Source organism: Trichechus manatus, unplaced genomic scaffold (genome assembly GCF_000243295.1).
Source record: "Trichechus manatus latirostris isolate Lorelei unplaced genomic scaffold, TriManLat1.0 scaffold00069, whole genome shotgun sequence".
Taxonomy (NCBI): domain Eukaryota; kingdom Metazoa; phylum Chordata; class Mammalia; order Sirenia; family Trichechidae; genus Trichechus; species Trichechus manatus.
This window is the reverse complement of record NW_004444005.1, coordinates 9,582,018-9,603,263: the sequence shown is the minus strand read 5'-3', so window position 1 is coordinate 9,603,263 and position 21,246 is coordinate 9,582,018.

Here is a 21,246-nt window from a genome sequence, read left to right as displayed (position 1 = left end):
TTTGAATGATCTTCAGCAAATTTTTACTTGCATGTAATATTAATGATATTGTTTGATAATTTCCACATCCTGCTGGATTACTATTCTTTGGAATGGGCACAAATATGGATCTATTCCAGCTGGTTGGCCAGGTAGCTGTCTTCCAAATTTCTTGGCATAGACGAGTGAGCACTTCCAGCGCTGCATCTGTTTGTTGAAACATCTCACTTGGTATTCCGTCAATTCCTGGAGCCTTGTTTTTTGCCGATGCCTTCAGTGCAGCTTGGACTTCTTCTTTCAGTACCATAGGTTCTTAATCATATGCTACCTCCTGAAATGGTTGAACATCAATCATTTCTTTTTGGTACACTGACTCTGTGTATTCCTTCCATCTTCTTTTGATGCTTCCCCATAGAATCCTTCAATATTGCAACTCGAGACTTGAGTCTTGAATTTTTTCTTCATCTCCTTTCCACTTGAGAAATGCCAATCATGTTCTTCTCTTTTGATTTTCTAACTCTAGGTCTTTGCACGTGTCATTATAATACTTTACTTTGTCTTCTCGAGCCACCCTTTGAAATCTTCTGTTCTGTTCTTTTACTTCATCATTTCTTCCTTTCACTTTAGCTACTCTACCTGCAAGAGCAAGTTTCAAAGTCTCTTTTGACATCCATTTTGGTCTTTTCTTTCTTACCTGTCTTTTTAATGCCCTCTTGCTTTCTCATGTATGATGTCCTTGATGTCATTCCACAACATGCCTGGTCTTCAGTCATTAGTGTCCAATGTTTCATATCTATTCTGGAGATGGTCTCTAAATTCAGGTGGAATATACTCAAGGTCATACTTTGGCTCTTGTGGACTTGTTCTAATTTTCTTCAGCTTCAGCTTGAACTTGCATAGGAGCAATTGATGGTCTGTTCCACAGTTGGCCCCTGGCCTTGTTCTAACTGATGATATTGCACTTTTCCATCGTCTTTTTCCACAGATATAATTGATTTGACTCCTGTGTATTCCATCTGGCTTGGTCCATGTGTATAGTTGCCCTTTATGTTGTTTGAAAAAAATATTTGCTGTGAAGAAGTTGTTGGTCTTGCAAAATTCTATCATGCAGTCTCCAGCGTTGTTTCTATCAGCAAGGCCATATTTTCCAACTACCAATCCTTCTTTGTTTCCAACTTCTGCATTCCAATCACCAGTAATTATCAATGCATCTTGATTGCATGTTTGAGCAATTTCAGACTGCAGAAGTTGGTAAAAATCTTCAATTTCCTCATCTTTTGGCATTAGTGGTTGGTGTGTAAATTTGAATAGTAATCGTATTAACTGATCTTCCTTGTAGGTGTATGGATATTATCCTAACACTGACAGTGTTGTACTTCAGGATAGATATTGAAATGTTCTTTTTGACAATGAACGTGACACTACTCCTCTTCAATTTGTCATTCCTGGCATACTAGATCATTTGATTGTCTGATTCAAAATGGCCAATACCAATCCATTTCAGCTCACTAATGCCTGGGATATCAATGTTTATGCAATTCCATTTCAGTTTTGACAACTTCTAATTTTCCTTGGTTCACACTTCGTACATTCCACATTCCAATTATTAATGGATGTTTGCAGCTGTTTCTTCTCATTTTGAGTCATGCCACATCAGCATATGAAGGTCCTGAATGCTTGACTCCCTCCTCCATGTCACTAAGGTCAACTCTACTTTGAGGAGGCAGCTCTTCCCCAGCTGTATTTTGAGTGCCTTCCAACCTGAGGGGCTCATCTTCTTGCACTATATCAGACAATGTTCTGCTGCTATTCATAAGGTTTTCACTGGCTAACTTTTTTTAGAAGTAGACTGCCAGGTTCTTCTTCCCAGTCTGTCTTAGTCTGGAAGCTCTACTGAAACCTGTCCACCATGGGTGACCCTCCTGGTATTTGAAATACTGGTGGCATAGCTTCCAGCATCATGGCAACATGCAAGACACCACAGTATGAGAAACTGACAGATGTGTGGGGGCACAGCAACTTCTCATCTTAATTAAGAAGGTTCTAGCAAATAAAAAATGCTTATAATACTAAGTGAAATAAATCAGGATACCAAAATGTCTGTATAATTTGACTGTATCTCTGTAATAGGATGGGTTACATGAGGCCAAAGCCAAGCATGCAGTGTCCCGTGGCAATCCCCCTGCCTCTGGGGAAGCTGGCCAAAGTGCCCTGACAGCTCCCCAAATACCACACCTTCTTCAGGAAGGAGATGCTTGAGGCTGCCACTTACACACCCCCTCTCTATGCAAAATGTTTCACATGTTATCTCTGATGCTTCCAGCAGTCCAGCAGGGTAAATGGTCTCATCCCTACATTAGTATTGAGGAACCTGAGCTCAGGCAGGTTGAGCCTCATGATGAAATTTCCCCAACTATGATGCAGCAGACCCAGGACTCAAAGCCAGGTCTGTCTGACCCCAGAGCCCTGTTCTTTCCACTGCACAATGCTATGATTTTCTCGGTCCTCCCGAATAGCTGAGCCAGGGTAAGCAGGTGCCTGCTGACTGCTTTTTCCAGATTAATCTAATTTTTCATCCAATTCTAGGTAGGGGTTTGGCAGACATTTCTATTCCCTCACCAAGCCCATTCGTATTACATGGAAGCGATTTCCAAACTGATTTAAGTGTCTTATTCCCGGGTGGGGGTGTCCCAGCGGGTTGGATCCGCTTCCATCTTTGCTTCTAAGTGATTCCGATTTATTTTAGAATAGAACTGACTGCAGGAAAGAAGTTCTTTCACGGAGCTTGTAGAAAGACGGCCCCAGAAGGAGTATTAACCTGCTAGCACTATAAAGAGTTCAGCGTATTTCCCCGTTTCCTCACGGAAATGATGCCCAGGAGATTTTATGAGGAAGGAGTTGAAACGGTGCCCTGCACTCTCTTGCACTGACCGCCTCCCTTTTTTTACTCCTTCCTCCCACAAAGAAGGACAAGTTGCTAAGCTAATTGGTGAAGTTCAGTGACATATATTGGGCTGTGTGATAGATCATCTGCAAAAATAGCTGCAATTACTTCCCTCCCTGTGTCCATGTCCCTTTGCAATGTGACTTTGCAGCTTCTTCCATCAAGAAGTGGTGTTTAAATCACCTGGAGCAACAGAGGAAGAAGGAGTAAGGAATAGGAGGAGGATGTGGAATGTGTGATTAATTGCCTCCATGAACAAGGGCCTCCTTTGCTAAGAGACCAAAAGTGGATGGTGCCTGGTTACCATTACTGAACACTTTGATCAAAGACTCTATATAAGAATCCTGATCAAAAAGGGGTAAATGCAGAACAGAATTTCAAATTTTCACAGACTCCAGACTTTCTGGAGCTAGGAGGTTGGATGAACCCCCAAAACTATTGCCCTGGGGTAATCTTTAAACTATAAACCTTAAACCAAAAATATTCCCTGAAGTCTTCTTTAAATCAAACAATAATCCGTTGCTATCAAGTCAGTTCCAACTCATAGCAACCCTATAGGACAGAGTAGAACGGCCCCACTGGATTTCCAAGGCTGGAATCTTTACGGAAGCAGAGTGCCGTATCTTTCTCCTGCAGGCAGCTGGTGGGTTCAAACAGCCAGCCTTTCAGTTAGCAGCCAAGCTCTTAACCACTGCCACCGGGCCTCTTCTTTTTAGCCACCCAGTGTGTGCTAATTTGATAGGCAGCTCTAGGAAATTCAGACTGTCGCACCTAATGAACTTTCACCCATGCTGGCTCTCTCTCTTCCGCTCCTCCTCTTTGCCAGGCATGGGTGAGCATGTGGAGCCCTAGCTGGTCCTGACAACAGGCAGACCACGTTTTCTGTCCTCTCTGTTTCCCTCTCCCTCCAAGACGTGGGTGTACGTGCCTTAGGAGTTGCTTCCGTAGGACAGCTTTAGGTATACACATGCTCAACCGCGCCTGGAGCCTGCGGGTCAGGTTCATCCACCTTCCCCAGCCAGACGGTGAGAAGATCCCAAGGCTCAGATGGCACCGGCTGAGGAGACCGGGATCCCTGCGGAAGCCTCAAGCCGAAGCTTCATGCTCCAACTCCGCTAACCCTGGAGAACCCCACACGGGTGTACCCGGCTCTGCCCTGCTGGCAATACAAAAAAAAAAAAACAAAAAACAGTTGCCATCCAGTCGATTCCAACTCTTGGCAACCCGACACGTGCAGAGTCAAACTGTTTCATAGGGTTTTCTTGGCTGTAATCTCCATGGAAGCAGATCGCCAGGCCTTTCTTCCATGGCACTGGTGGGTGCGTTCAAACAGCCAACTTTTAGGTTAAAAAGTCAAGGGAAAACCATTGTGCCACCCAGGGTTCTCTCAGCTGGGAACAGAAAGCTATTTTATAGAACATTTCCAATGTTCCAGTGGGAACATTTCCTATTTGGCTACTGCTTCTGCACTCTCTCCTCAGGGCACTCTCGGAAATGAGCGATTGGCAGGGCGGGATGGAGGCATTCCTGGGTTCTTAGCAATAAGAACACCCAACATTGTCAAGTCCCTGACTCGGTCCCTTAGGAAAATATTTGGTCCTGTTCACACGTGTCCGGGTTCTATTTTAAGGAAATAATCAGAGAAATGAATCAAGATTAGTATTCAAGGGTGTTCACTGCAGCCTTATTATCATTGAAAAACAAAACAGGGGGCAGGTTATTAAATGCATTACAGTGCACACTAAGATCGAATACCATCAAGGCCCTGGAAGTCGTGTTCAGAAAGTGCTTCTCATTATAGTGCCTGGTGGGACCCCGCATGGAAGGGGTCCAGAGCTGGAGTCCGTGGACTCATTGTCTCATTTCTCCAGTTATTTAGTCCTGCATTCGTTGGCAAATAGTCCCTGAGCACCTCTGTGTGCCAGACGCCTGCTGGATGCTGAGATTACAGGGCTGGATCCAGCCTCAGAAATGAATGCACTGAATCAGAGTCTGGGATGCACTCAGGGAGAAAGGAGAGGCACTCCGATGGGTCAAAGGAGGCCAGACGGCTCCCTCATCCCAACACCGCAAGTCTGCAGGCTCCCACCCACTCCCGCAGCCCATCTGCCCACTGCCCTACCCTGTGATCACAGTGGGGCACCCTCTTTCCAGGAGGCCTCCCCAGTCACCCACCCCTCTCTTGTCCTATCGAAATTTCCCTTGGAGCATGGAGTCTATGTCTTCCTTGTGGCCCTTCCCTGTATCTGCACACCTGGCCCCAGTGCCCACTCTACATTAGGACCAGAGCCAGACCTGGAATGGGCTCTCTCAAATCCCGCCCCTCGGCTCTCTCCTGGTGTCTGTCCCCTTTGCCCACAGACATGGGTACCCACATCACGCACACGCTTTTCTCTCCCTCCCAGCCAACGTCCATCACTCACCACCTTAGAGCACCGTGGCTCCTTCCCTTGACTTCCTCCAAAGTCACCAAGGGCCTCCGTGTTGCTCTGTCAGCAGAGAAGTTCTCTGGGCTTACTTTGCAAGATCTTATGCACACCTGAGCCTGCTGGCCACTTGGTCCTCCCATGACCTCTGGAGAAGTCCTCTGTCAGTCACCATCTCCTGTGACCTCCCAACAGGGTCTTCTCTGCCTTTTTTATTTTGGCCAACAGTTTCCTTTGACTCTCCTTAAATGCTGTGGTTCCCAGGTCTTCATCCTCAGCCCTTATACTTTCCCTAATAATAGTAATAATAGTACCTTGGTGAGCCAAAGAGTTAACAGTCAGCTGCCAACCAAAATGTTGGCAATTTGAGCCCATCCAGAGGTGCTTCAGAAGAAAGGCCTGGAGATCTACTTCTGAAAAATCAACCACTGAAAACCCTGTGGAGCACAACTCTACTTTGACACATATGGGGTCGCCATGAATCAGAGTTGACTCCATGGCATCTGGTTTGGTTTTTAATAATACCTTATGACTATTGGGGGCTTACACAATTTCCACAATAATTGAATGAAGGAGGAACAAATATTCCTATTTCACATATGTATAGGGGTTAGGATTCCAGCACATATTTTGGGGGGACACAATTCAATCCATAACACAACCCATTAGAGCACTACCTTCTTCCCAGTCTTCCCATCCAGAACTTTCTGAATTATTCTCAGCTTTCCCCCACTTCCTTACCCTTAGATGCCATCCATCACCACGACCTGCCTTTTTCCTCCCTTCCTGCTGTGAATCACACCTGCCCAACACTCCATCCCTCTGGCCATCCCTGTCTTGTCCCTCACCAGCTCTCACTGGGCCTCCCTGCAGCTCCTCAACCAGCCTCCCTGCCTCAGTCCTACCTCCTACAGTCTACTCTTGAGAGGAGCCCACAGGAGCCCCCTAAACGGGGATTCCATTACTCTTCCACTTTAAAAAGTTCTTAATGACTCCGTTTTGGCCTGGAGATAGAGTCCAAATTGACCAGCCTGACATGGGAGACATTTCACTATCAACCTCCAAAGTACCTTCCCCATTCCCTCTCCCACCGCTCTCCACCATTCAACCCAAGATGTGCCCCAGACACACAAAGTAGTCCCTTGTCCCCATGCACATTCCATCCACATCTATGACTTTGCACCTCCCATAGCAGGTGGATTTCAGGACTAGATCAAATATTACTCCTCTCTGAAGACTCTCCAAGTCCCCAATCTCTCCTCTGGCTTCCATAGGTTTAATTTAGAGTAACCACTCATAGCTGCAAGTCTGCCAGTCTTAACACCTAGACCTGAAGCTCATGGAGGCAGGAACAGAGTCTTACTCAGTGTTCCTGGCGCGCTGCAGGGCTGCTGGGAGCTGGCCTGGCATGCACAAATGAAGGCAATGGTCTGACTACTGCTGGACGTAATTATCACCATCCAGTGATTTTTATTCCTAAAATGCAGCGAAGGCGTAAAGCAGCTTTCCTTGAGTATGAAATTCTTATTTTTGAATCTTACCTTGAAAAAGTTTTCATTATCACGCTTAATGTGGGATTTGTTGGAGAAATGTGATGGGATCTTCTTCCTGGGTTTTCTCTTTTAAACAGATCAGTAAATCGTTCCTGATGGCTTTAACATAGATTAACTAGCTAAATAAGTAAAGTCGGTTTTTATTTAGCTTCTTGAAAGGCAGCAATTTTCAACACGGAAGTTTAAGAAAGTAACATGGGGTCTAGGAGCTGTAGTGGTTGGGGGTCTTCTCAAAGCCTGGATGAAGTCCAGGGGGATCCCAGGAGGCTGTCTCTTTAGCTGCCTCCATTCCAACATTTCCAAGAGCTCTGCACTGCCCCCCTAGGGTGAAGCCAGAGGCAGGGGAGGTCATCTGGCCACTGACATTGACATCAGCTCGGTAGGGTCGTTTTCCTGAGAGGTTATTATTGTAGCTCTCGGCCCCTCAATCTAAGGTTTGGGGAAGAGGGGAGAGAGCAAGGAAAGAGAAAGGGAGGAAGGGAGAGGAACTGAAGGAAGAACATCAAGGAAAATGCATCAGAGCAGGAAGACTGGGGAGGGGGACATGTCCTCCAAGCATGTCCCCTAATCCTAAACTTTTACCGGGAGCAGGCTGCAGTGGCCAAAAAAAGAGAAAAAATATTGCAGCCAGAGACAGAGAGAGCTGGCTGGCGCTGTTCCCAAGGCTCAAGCTCTGAAATCTCTCATTAGTAGATGCCAGCAGATGCTAAGAACTTGTCAAACACACACACACACCCCATACTCAGACTACAGCATTCCCAGCAACCTTTCCAAGAACTAGAGATTTAACGTGTAGTGAACCCACTACAAAGTTGACCCCTTTCTTGAAGCCTGCTTCCAGTGTTGACTTGGCAAGCACCCGGTGAGGGCTGCCTTCCAGAAGTGCCCAGGCCCCGCCATGCTGATGTCACACAGTACAATGGTGGACCAAAATGTCCTCATGGAAGTTCTTTGCCCCAGTCCTCAACCACATGAGAAAATCTAGAAAAAGCCTGCAAAAAAGAGCCCGTCACCACTCCAACCGCATCGCCAACAGTACCCAACAAGGAAAGGGTCTTACCTAGAGCCGTAAACTTCACAGACCAGAGATTAAGGAAAGAAACAGAAGATTCAGGAGTGAGAGGACTGTGGGAATGAGGCTGCCAACCCCAGACCCCTACTTCTGAGTTGGCAAAACCCTGGCTTTCTCTCTAAGTCTCAGATCTCAGAAAAGTACACTGAGTGTCTCAGTTACCCAGTGCTGCCATATCACAAATACCACACGTGGGTCGCTTTAAGGAACAGAAATTTATTTTCTCACAGTTGAGGAAGGCAGAAGTCTAAATTCAGGTCATGGCTCTACGGAGAAGTCCTCTTTTGTCTATTTCAGCTTCTAGTAGCTGCTGGCAACCCTTGTAGATGCATCGGCCTCCATCCTCAGCAGATAAAGCTTGTCTTTCCCGTGTGTGTGTGTGTGTGTGTGTGTGTGTGTGTGTGTGCGCGCATGCTGCTCTTTCTATAACCCAGAAGCGATTAAGTTTAGGATCCACCCTACACTGGTATGACCTCAACCGCTTGATTGATTACATTATGGGAAGTGATTACATTACATCAAATTAGATTACATGCACAGGTGTAGGGTTTCGAATTCCAAGGTATATTTTGGGAGACACAACTCAATCCGTAATAGATGGGAAGAAAAATTAAATTCAGAGAAGTCCAGTTGGGGTCATGAGTTAAGAGTACCCAAATCTGCTGGATCTGCTTTTACCCTCAGCACGATGAGCTGTGTCCAGGCCCTTTTCCAGGCGAAGCTCCAAGGCTCCAACACTGGCTCTCACTGCATCTGCTGACTCCTCCAGCTCCATCAGAGCTCTCATGACACAGGCTGAATATTCATTTCCAGAAATTATAGAAATAGATATTTATGTTATCATCAAGAATCGCTCCTGGGAAGCACTTCCCAGCTGTAAATTCGAAGCAAATCTTAGCAAAATTGACTACTTATCTACTGTTTCAGTCAGCACCAGAGCCATTTGAACTTTGACTTGACAATCTGCATTTGTAAGCATCTCCCCGCCCACCGTGCACTTTAACACATCTGTAAACCGCATTCTGAGTATAGCCTCTAGCCCCTCTCTGGTTTCTTGCGTGCGGGTCAGAAGCTGTGCACTTCATCAGGAGGGCTTTTTGGTTTTTTTTTGAGTGAAGTTTTCTGTACCAGTTTCATCTCTGCCCATTTCTCTGTTGCAATGAAGCCAAAGAAATACACTCTTTGACTTGATATCAAAGAAAATAGCTCTGCTTTTCTACAATGATCATCAATTTTCTGGGCCATCTCTGCCCTCAGCTACACATTCTATCCCAAATTATCCAACTTTTTTCCACGGCTCACATCCTGAGCCCTCTTACCTCAGCCCATCCTGGGCTGTCCATCCTGGCCCCATCTCCTGGCTCCTTGCCTGATAGTCACATCTATGGCTCTTTCTTCCTTTTGCCCAGACCCGTCCAGGTTACCAGTAAACCTTCCATTTATTTATTCAATAAATAATTATGGAACATTTGCATGAGCCATACACTGATCTGGCATGAAAGACAAATACTCCAATGTGTGAGTCAGACACCAAACAAGAAACAGACCAATGAGTAATAAAATTTTGGTTGGATATTTGGTTGGATATTGGAAAAATTTAGTTAGAAAAAGAAGCAGGGTGAAGACTAAGAGTCATTGGGTGTGGTAGCCAATCTCCCAGATGGTCCCCAGGGATTCTCACCTTCTGGAACGCATGCCTTGTGTGCTCCCCTCCCACACCAAATAGGAATGACATGTATAACCAATAGGATATTGTGGAAGTGACAGAGTGTGACTTCTGAGGCTAGGTTGTAAATGACATTCCGGCTTCCACCTTGCTCTCTCATACTCACTTCCTCTGGGGAAATCCAGCTGCCATATCATGAGGGCCCCAAAACAGTCCAATGGAGAGGGCTCCTGCCAACAACCAGCCTCAAACTGCCAGCCATACACGTGCTCCATCTTGGAAGCGACCCCTCAAGACCCAGCCATACACGTATGCCATCTTGGAAGCGACCCCTCAAGCCCCAGCCATACCCGTATGCCATCTTGGAAGTAGACCCTCCAGCCCCAGCCACACATGTGTGTCATCCTGGAAGTGGACTCTTCACAGCCACAGTCAAGTCTTCAGGGGACTGCAACCTTGGCTGACATCTCCAGCACAACTGCATAAGAGACCTCAAGCCACCATCAGCTAGCTAAGCCACTCCCAAATTTTTACCCCATAGAAACCACGAAAGACAATAAATGCTTATTGTTGCTTTAAGTTTTGGTGCCAGTTGCTATAGATAAGCAATAGATAAGCAATACATTGTTGCTGTTGCTGTTAGCTGCCATAGAGCCAGCCCCCAACTTGTGGAGACGCCATGCTGCCTGGTCCTGCACCATCCCCATGATTAGTTGCAGATCAGACTGTTGTGGGATCCATAGGGTTTTCACCGACTGATTTGCAGAAGTAAATCACCAGGCCTTTCTTGCTAGTCTGTCTTAGTCCAACGCTCCACTGAAATCCGTTCATCATCATAGCAACATGAAAGCATCCACTGACAAAGGGGTGGTGGCTGAGCATGACGTGCATTGGCCAGGAATCAAACCGGTTCTCCTGCATAGAAGGTTAGAATTCTACCACTGAACTACCAATGCCTTCATGCAACAATTCTCCTCCTATATAAACGCCCTAGAGAAATTCTCACCCACGAGCACCTGCATGGGTACATGAAGGTTCCCGGCAACATTGTTCCTAATAACAAAACACTAGAAACAGCCTAAATGTCCATCAACAGGAGAAAAGATAAAGAAGTGTGGAATATTTAAACCACACACTATTACACAACTAGACACAACAGATTAGCTGAAGCTTAGAAAATAATGTTGAGAGAAAAAAATAAGTTGCAGAAACCAGGCTACACAAAGAACAACACAGCTCCAAAACAGGCAAAATTAAATCATGCGTTAGTGTGTGAATATTACATGACATGCACTAAAGTGATGAAGAAAAGCAAACAAATCATAGGCATAAAATTCAAAAGAGTGGTCATTTCCTGGGGCAGAGGGGCATAAAAACACAGAAAAGGCTTGAACAGTCTTAGTCTGGAAGCCCTGCTGAAACCTGCTCAGCATCATAGCAACACACAAGCCTCCACTGACAGATGGGTGGTGGCTGTGCATGAGGTGCACTGGCTGGGAATTGAACCAGGGTCTCCTGCATGAAAGGTGAGAATGCTACCACTGAACCACCACTGCTTCCTAAGTAATACATTTGGGAGTGCTCAAAAAGTCCTCTCTAAGGTGCTGACTTTTCAAAGAGACATGAGTGAAGTGAGAGAGAAGGTCATAACAAGATGTGGGGAAGAGCATTCCAAGGGCTGAAAATGCATAGGCACCAAGATGGACCCTTTAAATGGACAGCAAGGAAGCCAGGGTGAACAGAGTGGGCAAGAGCAATGGAGATAAGATTGAAAACATACCAAGTTCAAATCATGTAGGTCCTGGAAAGTCACAATGAGGATTTTAAGTTTTATTCTAGGCATGAGGGAAGGTTGCTGGATCATTGTGAGCAGAAGAGTGACATATTACCATTGGATGCTGCATGGAGAATTGACTATATGGGGGCAAGGGTGGAGAAGGAAGGCCATTTCAAAGGCTATTGCACCTGTTGAGCAAGAGGTGATGGCGGCTTGACCTGGGGAGTGTTTTGAAGGGAGAACCACTAGCACGTGCTGTTGGAACAGATACGGGTATGAAAGGAAGAGGAATTGAGGCTATCTCCTAGGTTTGAGAGTGAACAGGGAAGTCTTGGGGAGAAATGGGCCAATGGGGAGGTGGAACAAAGAGTTCAGTGTCTGACATGTGAGATTTGAGATGACTTTTAGACAACCAAAAGAAGATCTGTGAAAGGAAGAAGAATGCACAAGTCTCGATCGCAAAAGAAGTCAGAGATTTGGGTGACAGAGCCACAACCATATCCAGTTATTTAAAGGCTTGGGACCAGAGATGGCCTAGGATGTGGGCATAGGTAGAGAAGAAAAGGGTAAGGGACTGTCCTTGGAACACTCTAGCATTTAGAGGGCAGGAATATGAAGGATCCTTCTAAAAGCCTAAGAGAAAATGTAAAAACTCTCTCTGGAAGAAAATATTATCATTCTATGCCCCCAATTTTTAGAAATATTTTTGTTCAAATACAATAACCAGAAAACAAAGATAACCAGGCACATAAGAAAACAAGATACAATGAGCACTTTACAACAGTTTACAGCAACGGATCTATAGCAAAGCCAGGTATTAGAATTATCAATCATAGACGCTATAAAGCAACCATGCTTTCTGCATTCAAGAAGATAAAGCCATGAGTGAAAATTTCAGCAAGGAACTGGAGACTAAATCAAAACAAGACCAAACAAACAAACCAACAAAAACTGTAGCAGATTTTAAAAGCTCTAAATTACAAACAAACAAAAAATTAAGAAGTCAGTGGCCCTAGTTAAGCACTCAGCTGCTAAATGGAAAGGTTGGAAGTTCAAAGCCACCAGCCACTCCATGGGAGAAAGATGCTGAAGTCTGTTTCTATAAAGATTACAGCCTTGGAAACTCTATAAGGTAGTTCTACTCTGTCCTATAGGGTCAGTATAAGTGAGAACAACTCGATGGCAATTGGTTTGGTTTTTGATTTTCAGTGTTAACTATGCAAAAAGAAGCATGGGGAGACAAAAATAGACCAAGTAAAGGGTAAGAAACATAGATGATGTAAGAGAAAAGGTCTAACTTACACTTAATTGGAGTACCAGAAGGCAAGGAGACACATCATGGAGCAGAGACAATATTTAAGAAGGTAAAGACAGAATTTTCTAGAACTGATGAAAGATATCAACACACAAAATCTGGAAGGCCAACCAATTGCAAGCAGAATAAATAAAAAGAAATACACACACCTAGGTATTTCATAGTGAAACTGCAGAATTCCAAAGAAAAAGAGAGAATCTTAAAAACAAATGGATAAAAATGTAAAGAAAAAAAAGATGCAGTCTCTTCAAAGGAGCTGTCTTAGACTACAGGCTGATTTCTCCATAACTAAGTGTGGAAGCCAAAGAAATTTACATGACACCTACGTGCTAAAAACTAATTCCATTCTAGAAGTCCACACCCAGCTAATACATCCACAAGAAGAGGGAGATAAAAAAGAAATCCACAAACAAAAAGCAGAGAGATTTCACCAATAGCAAAATGACACATACATAAACAACACAAATTCTAAAGTGTTCATGAGACAGAAGAATTAACCCCAGTGAAAGGCAGAGATACAAGGCATTATTAAGAACAAATTAGCAGTAAATAAGGGAATAAATCTATATAAACATTGACTACATACAATAATAATGACAATGTCTGATGGATTTTAAAATACCTAAGTATAAATGTAGATACAGAATAAAAATCCTAGCAACACTAGCATATATGTCAGAAGGGGATAAGTGGGGTTAAAGTATTCTAGAATTCTTGTATTTTCCAGGAGGTAGGTAAGAATATTGATTAACATTGGAGTTTGATAAATCAGTGATATATGTCACAATTCCTAAGGTAACCACTAAAATAAAAGAGTATAAACTAAAAGAGGAAAAAGTAGAATTAAAAGAAAAAATTCAATCAGTCCAAAAGAAAGCAAGAAAATAGAGAAAAAGAATCAAGAACAGCTTCTACAAAGAGGTATCATATAATAAAATGAAAATTTAATTCAAATACATCAGTAATCACCTTAAATGTAAATGAACTTAATGTTTCAATTAAAACCATGCTTCAAATAAAAAGATTTTTAACAATCTATATACTGCTTATGAGTCCTATCTAAAAATAAGAAAAAAGAAAGGTTTAAACAAAAGAATGAGAAAAGATATACTTGTAAACACCAATCAAAAAGAAAGTTGCTATATCAATATCAATATGTGATTAATAAAAATTTAAGGTTAAAAAATTACTAGAGATAAATAGTGGCTGATAAGAGTTTTACTTCACCAGGAATATATAACGATTCCTAAATTTTCATGCACCTAAAAACATGACCTCAAAACATATTAAGTATAAACTGACAACTGTACCCAAAAAAATAGTGTCTTAGGCTGGGTTTTCCAGAGAAGCAAAACCAATAAAGTGTAGAGAGAGAGAGAGAGAGTTATATCAAGGGAATGGCTCACGTGGTTTTTAGAAGCTGGTAATGCCCAAGCTGTGGGTCAGGAAAGAGGATTCTCCTGACTGACATAGCCGCAGGGGCTGGCCCACCCAAGGCAGGCAGGCCAGAGAGCAGGGCTGTAGCAGGCTGTGAAGATCGACAAATGTCAAGATCAGCAGGCAAGCTGTTAGCTCAAGTCCCAAGAACCGGAAGTCAGACAAACAGAAGCTATCTGCAGAACCCAGAACAAGCAAAAGCCCTGCAAGGTGAGCAGGAAGGAAGTAGGTAGAGGATGGTGGAGAAATGAAGGCTGAGGGGGTGTAGAGCAGCCACAGGCCCCCACCCCCACCACCAGCCGGTACCTCTCAGCAGATTCCATCATGGTGGTGATCACGCATCAGATTTCAGCAGGGAAGAAATCACAAAGTTATACACCTGCCAAAACACTGAGAATCCTGCCCCAGCCAAGTTGACACACAGTCTTAACCATCGCAAACGGCAAATCCCCAGTCATCATCACTGATACTTCAAGTGTGGGAAGAGGGGGAAATAAGGATCCAGAAGACTGAACAACAAGAGTAACAAAATTAAATCAATAAAAAACAAACATACAATAGGGTCATAAGGCCAAAACTTAGTTCTTTGAAAAACACAAATAAAACTGATACATGTCTGCTGAGACGAATTGCGAAAAAGGGAGAGGAAGAAGAAGGGGTAATACTAGGAATAAAAAGGTGATAATAGTATAGATGCTGAAGACAGAATCTGCCTTTGTAATAAGAATTTCTTTTAATTAGATGAGTATGACTAATTTCTAGGAAAATACAGCTTTCCAAAACTGCCTGAAGAAGAGACAGAAAATTGAGGTTGTCTTATGAATGATAAAGTAATTAAATCAGAAATGCAAACCCTTCCAACAGAGAAAGCTCTAGGTACAGATATCTTCAGTGGAAAGTGCTACCAAACACTAATAAAGAAAGAATTCCAAACTTACACAAATTCTTTCAGAGAAAGAGAAAAAAAGGGAATACGTCCCAATCCATTTTATAAGACTAGCCTAACTCTACCAAATCCTGACAAAAAAAGAAAATGGAAAGCAAACCTCAATTATGAACATAGATGCAAAAATCCTAAATGAAGTATTAGTAAGTGGATGAAGAATTATATAGAAAAAATAACAAATATATTGTTATAGATTGAATTATGTCCCCCCAAAATATGTGTTGTAAATCCTAACCTTTATTCCTGTGGTTATAATTCCATCTGGGAATGGGTTGCCTTTGTTAGTTAATGAGGCAGGATTGGTGTAGGGTGTGTCTTGAGTCAATCTCGTTTGAGATAGAAAAGAGATTAAACAAACGAGCAGAACAAAGATGGGGTAAGACAGATGCCAAGACACGTGGAGATCTCCAAAGAACCAGGAAGCAGAAGCTGAAGAGACAAGGACCTTCCTCCAGAGCCAACAGACACAGAAAGCCTTCCCCTTGAACCAGCACTCTGAATTCAGACTTCTAATTTCCTGAACTGTGAGAACATAAATTTCTGTTTGTTAAAGCCATCTACTTGTGGTATTTCTGTTATAGCAGCAATAGATGACGAAGACATATATCATGATTTAATCTGTTTACCCCCAGAAGGTAAATTTATTTTAACATTAGAAAATCGATCAATAGAATTGTCCACATTAACAGATAAAGGAAAAAAGTCATATGATCATCTTGACATATACAAAAACTCACTTTGTTAAAAAAAAATACAACATCGTTCAAGATGTTTTTAAAAAAAGAACAAGTAATTTAGAAATAGAAGGAAATGTCCTTAATCTGATAGAGTATATGTACAAAAACCTACACAAACTATCACCCTTAAGGGTGACCTAGTCAAATCTTTGTTTAACAATGGGCAATGGAACAAACATGCCTCTTTCCCGCCTTGCACTTGATAACGTCCACTACGACCACCTGATACAGTAAGTCAAGGAAGAGAAATAACACATGTGAGGACTAGCGAAAAAATCAAATCAAATAAAATAAGCTGCCATAATTTGCAGATGCTACAATACATAGGTAATACAAAGGAATGTACACATATTTAATTATAATTAATACAAAAATTTTCTAATGTGGCAGGTATGGAAATCAATTGTTTTAAACCAGTTTTATTTCTACATACCAGAGAAAAAACAAAACATTTTTTTTTTACAGGTAACATCTATATGCCTTTTAGCTTCTGGTAACGGTGGAAGAGTGACTTATATCAGACTTATCAGCTTGCTGATAACCATAAAATCTGAGCAAAATGTAAAAAGTAATTGTTTAAAGTCACAGGGGCATGAACAAAAGTGGACAGAAGCTGAATGGGGACATCACACCTGGAAGAAAGGTGGCATCTACATTCAACCAGGCTTTCCCAGAGGTACTACACACAGCGAATGGAACTCCAGCAGAAAAAAGAACTCTTAGTGAGGTGAGGACTTAGCAGTTAGAGTTCAGAGCTGCCAGACCCTCTAGAAATTAAGGGTAAAAATGTCAAAAAAAAAAAAAAAAAAAAGGGAGAACCAATATGGGATTGGAATCCCAGAGGGAGAAAGCAAGGAAGTTAGGGGTAAAAAAGTACACACACTAAAACCTGTGAAAGCCAGAACTTGTGTAAGGCAGAAACTCATCAGAGAAGAAAAACTCAAATATCTTCCACTAAAAGGAGCAATAGAAAAGTGGTAAGACTGTACCCTGTCAAAGGCAGAAAACTTGTGAGACCCAGAAAAACAAGGCAGTCTCATCGACTTCCGTCTCTCACAGATTTCACTATGCATTTGCAGGAGCTTTGGTTAAATTTTTTTCTAAATTTGACCAAAAACATCAACCCACAGCTCCAAGAATCGCAGCAAACCCCAGTCAAGATAAACACAAAGAAAGCTAAACTTGCATGCCTTATAATCAAACTGATGAAAATAATAAAAAAGAAAAATCTCAAAGCCACTAGAGCGACTTTCTCTTCTGGACACGAAAGAGTAACTAACATGGAACTTGCCTTCTCATCTTAAACAACTAGAACACTGGACAAAATATAGAAGACAATGCTTTTCCTATGTTGGGGGCAAAAGAAAATGCAGGACTGTTATCCCTAAGATAAGGGCAGCAAATGAGGTAAATTCTTAAATTGCTTCTTCTGCTTGGGGCAGAGCATGGCCATTTTGACGGTAGAGTACAGCTGTCTTGGTGAGATGAGGAGATAGAGGTAGGAGTTTGGAGAGGCTGAGGCAACTAGAATTTGCAAGGCAGATTGTTAGAGAAGAAGGAGCCAAGTAGAGAAAGAGCGCCATAAAACTTCATAAGGATCTCCTTGAGACTTTGGCTGGATACTAATCTGTACAAGCATAGGGTAAAACAGCACAAAGTCAGACAAAAAGTGTCTGCTGGGGAGCTATAAAGTGAAAAATCCCCAGAGATTACGCACAGATGGAAGATATGAATTCCATCCTGCCAGAGTAGAAAGACTTCACTGAACTACTGGAGCAATCAATAGAGACCTTAAGAGGACTGAGCTGTAGTAGTAGGACTAAATTTTCCCTAGAGTAAGTGCTACTCTAGACTGCACTAAAAATCTCAAAAACAAGCTTTAAAGACATCCAGCCGATCCGCAAGTAACTTAACTGTGTTGAAACCATCCTCAATAATTATCTTTAAAGAAAGACAATAAAACGGGAACGATCCACAATAGAAAACTCAGATTGCCTGGCATCCAATCAAAAACTGCAACCTGTAAGCAGGAAACATCAGTTCATAGAAAAACATCAGGGCATACCAGATAGAAATTTAAAAACAGCTATTACCGTTGTTGTTGTTAGGTGCCGTTGAGTCGGTTCCGACACACAGCAACTCCGTGTACAACAGAAAGGATCACTGCCCAGTCCTGCGCCATCCTCATAACTGCTGCTATGTTTGAGCCCATTGTTGCAGCCACGGTGTCAATTCATCTTGTTGAGGGTCTTCCTCTTTTTCTCTGACCCTCTAGAAAAAAACAAAACAAAACAAAAAAACACTTAGTATAGATACTTAAGTTTGTTCAAATATGTAAAGGACAGTGAGAACATAATGAAGAAAATGTAAAATATCAAAAAGAGCCGTCTAGAACTGACAGAACACCAGGCATCTGTTAGTTTGTCTTACTGTGTTGCTTGTGTGTGGCTGTGATACTGGAAGCTTTGCCACTGGTATTTCAAACGCGAGCGGGGTCACCCTTGGTGGACAGGTTTCAGTGGAGCTTCCAGACTAAGACAGACTACAAAGAAAGAGTTAGCAGTCTACTTCTGAAAAAGATTAGCCAGTGAAACCCTTATGAATAGCAGCAGAACATTGCTAATATAATGCCAGAATATGAGCCCCTCAAGTTGGAAGGCACTCAGAATACGACTGGGGAAGAGCTGCTTCCTCAAAGTAGAGTTGACCTTAATGATGTGGATGGAGTCAAGCCTTCAGGACCTTTATATGCTGATGTGGCTTGACGCAAAATGAGAAGAAACAGCTGCAAACATCCATTAATAATCGGAACATGGAATGTATGAAGTACGAATCTAGGAAAATTGGAAGTTGTCAAAAATGAATGGAACACACAAAGATCAATATCCTAGGAATTAGTGAGATGAAATGGACTAGTATTGGTCATTCTGAATCAGCTAATCATACGGTCTACTATGTCAGGAATGACAGCTTGAAGAGGAATGATGTCATGTTCATCGTCAAAAAAACCCGTTCCAAGATCTATCCTAAAGTACAATGTTGTCAGTGATAAAGCATATCGATACACCTACGAGGAAGACCAGTCAATAAGACTATTATTCAAATTTACACCCCAACCACTAAAGCCAAAGATGAAGAAATTAAAGATTTTTACCAACGTCTGCAGTCCAAAATAGATCAAACATGCAATTGAGATGCATTGATAATTACTGATGACTGGAATTCGAAAGTTGGAAACAAAGAAGAAGGAACAGTAGTTGGAAAATATGGCCTTCATGATAGAAAAGACACCAGAGATCACATGACAGAATTTTGCAAGACCAATGATTCATTCATTGCAAATACCTTTTTTCAACAATATAAATGGCGACTGTACACATGGACCTCACCAAACAGAAAACACAAGAATCAGATTGACTACATTTGTGGAAAGAGATTGTAGAAAAGCTCACTATCATCTATCAGAATAAGGCCGGGGGCCAACTGTGGAACAGACCATCAATTGTTCGTATGCAATCTCCAGCTGAAACTGAAGAAAACTAAAACGAGTTCACGAGAGCCAAAATACCGCCTTGAGTATATTCCACCAGAATTTGCAGACCATCTCAAGAACAGATTTAACAAATTGAACATTAATGACCAAAGACCAGATGAGTTGTGGGAAGACATTAAGAACATCGTACTTGGAGAAAGCAAAAAGTCATCAAAAAGACAGAAAAGACAAAAATGGATGTCAGAAGAGACTCTGAAACATGTTCTTGAACTCAAGTGAATGGAAAAAATGGTGAACAGAAGAGTTCAAAGGGCAGCTCAAGAAGACAAAGTAAAATATTATAATGAAATGTGCAAAGACCTAAAGTTAGAAAACCAGAAGGGAAGAATACGCTCAGCATGTCTCAAGCTGAAAGAAACAAACATTCCAGCCTCGAGTTGAAATTCTGAGGGATTTTATGGGCAAAATACTGAGTGATGGAGAAAGCATCCGAAGCCGATGGAAGGAATACACAGAATCACTGTACCAAGAAGAACTGGTTGACACTCAACCATTTCAGGAGGTAGCATATGATCAAGAACCAACGGTATTTAAACAATCCTGAACTATGAGAAAATAAATTTCTGTTTGTGAAAGCCATCCACTTGCAGTATTTCTGTTATAGCAGCACTAGGTAACAAAGACAGCAGCTCCGTTCAGCCCAAATAGTTATCAGTTTGGAAAACAAATTGTCATATGTTCACGCAACAAAATACCCATTCCACAATAAAAAAGAATAACTACTGATACACAAAGCAACATGGATGAATCTCACAAACACTGTGCTGAACAAAAGAAGCCAGAAACCAAAGGGTAAATGTTGTATTCGTCCATTTACATGGCTCTCTGAACCAGGCAAATCTAATCTGTGGTGACACAAATCCATACAGTGGTCCCCTCGGAGAGAGGGATGGGACAAACACCTGGAAAGAGACATAAGGCAATTTCTTCAGTTGAGATCTTGTTACCTGAGTGTCTACATATGTCAGAACTCAGTGAACTGTACTCTAAATCCTGTGTATTGTATTATATGCAAAGGTACCTCAATGAGAAAAGCTCAGGAGGGGAAAACAATTACAGTATCATCTAAAAATCTTAAGAGGGAATAAATCTAACAAAGATGTAAAAGGTCTTTACCAGGGAAAACTAGGAAAGATTATTGAGATATTTTTAAATACTCTTAAAACACGGAGGAAAAAAATACAGCTTGCACTGATAGCAGGACTCAAAATTACAAAGACGTCGGTTCTCCCCACCTGTGCAGATTCTGCAGCTTCCCAATCAAAATCTCAAAAAGAAGTTCTGTCGAAGCTGACACTCTAGTTCTAAAATTTATATGGGCGCTCAGAGGACCGAGATGAGCCAGGATACTGTCAGCAAGCAAGAAACACGTGAGAGAATTTTCTCTACCAGACATGGAGTCATTATAAAGCCCCTGCAATTAAGAAGCGGGTTTAGGGTGATGGGAGAGAATTGAGTCAGAAACAGGCCAGGCGGATGTGGATGTAGACAGCCGATGTAGAACAGAGACGGCACTGCAGCACAGTGAAGGAGAAAACAGTTCTGGAACAACTGGTTACCCACATGGGAAAAGGAGAAACTTGGCCGGTACCTCCCACCATGCACGACCATTCATTCCAGACCCGCAGAGATCTAAATGTGAAAGTCAAAACAATTCATAAGGCTTTTAAAAGACGTCATAAGAGAGCATCTTCGTGACCTTGAGATGGGGAAGGTTTTCGAACAGGTGTCAGAGTGCAATAACCGTAAAAGTTGGATAAACTTGACCATATAAAAATTAAATATTTCTGTTCATCCAAAAACACCGGCAAGAGAGTGAGAGTAGTAAGAAAAGCCAAGTG